We start from the raw sequence: 1492 nt of genomic DNA, 5'->3' as shown, positions 1-1492 counted from the left end.
TGGTCACCAATCAGAGCATGTATTCCCATTGAGTCTTATTCTTGGAAGGGGGTTTGCACTGAGGGGACCCGACCACTTGCCTTGATAAGATACTTCATTTTTGTTTGAGACCCTTACTATCTTAAATTTAACTATTACTTAGTATATTGATTCTCTGCAGTACATACTTCTTGAAATAGTTTAGAGTGTTTCTGATATGTTGTGATTCCTGCTGATTCTTTGAGACCCTTCATGACATATTTGAGAAGTTTCTTGATGCATTTAAGACTCTTTCTTACATATTCGAAAAACTTCACAACTTGTTTGAAACTCTTGTTGATATATTTGAGATCTTTTCTGATTTGTTTGATACCCTTCCCAAATTATCTGAATTTCTTACTGGAATTTTCTAGCTTCTTGTAGATGTATTTGGGTTTCTTTCTTTCTGTTTGAGACCCTTACTGATATATTTTAATCTCTTCCCTACTACATTAATGTACACACACACACATACACCCCAGATTTGTTTGGGAGAGTGCCTGATACATTTATCCTATATAGTTCCTGAGAAGTTTGAGATACTTCCTTTCGTGTTTGGGACTCTAACAGACATATTTGAGAACCTTCCTATTTGAAAATCTATTTGAGAACCTGCCTAAGTGTCTTCCTGATATTTTTTGAATCCTTAATGACATATTTGAGACTTTTTCTGGCATACCAGGAGCCTATTCCACCACTCCTCTGTCACTTTGTCACACTGTGGTGGCTTCGTGTGTTGCTGTCATGCTAGAAGCTATGCCACCAGTATTTTAAATACCAGCAGGGTCACCAATATTGGACAAGTTTCAGTGGAGCTTCTAGACTAAGAAAAACTGGGAAGAAGGAGAAGCAGACCACTTCTGAATGGTTAACCACTGAAAACCTTATGAACAGCAGTGGAACATGTAAGATATAACACCCTTCAGCTTGGAAGGTACTCAAAGTATGACTGGGGACTGGCTGCCTTCTTAAAGTAGAGTTGACCTTAATGACATAGATGAAGTTAAGCTTTCGGGGTCTTCATTTGCTGATGTGGAACAACTAAAAATGAGAGAGAAAAAAATAAAGTTGAAAGCATCCATTAATAATCAGAACATGGAATGTAGAAAGTATGAATTGGAAGATGTCAAAATAAAATGGAAAACATAAGAATCGATGCTGTTGTTGTTAAGTGCCATTGAGTCAGTACTGACTCCTAGTGACCTTGTGCAGAGCAGAATGAAACACTGCCCAATCCTGGGCCAACCTCACTACAGTTGTCATGCTTGAGTCCATTGATGCTGCCACTTGGCCAATCCATCTCATTGGGGATCTTCCTCTTTTTCTCTGACCCTCTACCTTACCAAACATGATATCCTTCGCCAGCAACAGGTCCCTCCTGTTAATATGTCCGAAGTATGAGAGACAAAGTTTGGCCATCTTGACCTTCAAGGAGCACTGTGGCTACACTTCTTTCAAAACGGGTTTATTGGTT

This window comes from Chrysochloris asiatica, unplaced genomic scaffold (assembly GCF_000296735.1).
Source record: "Chrysochloris asiatica unplaced genomic scaffold, ChrAsi1.0 scaffold00062, whole genome shotgun sequence".
Taxonomy (NCBI): domain Eukaryota; kingdom Metazoa; phylum Chordata; class Mammalia; order Afrosoricida; family Chrysochloridae; genus Chrysochloris; species Chrysochloris asiatica.
The sequence above is the reverse complement of the archived record's forward strand: the minus strand, read 5'-3'. Positions refer to the sequence as shown.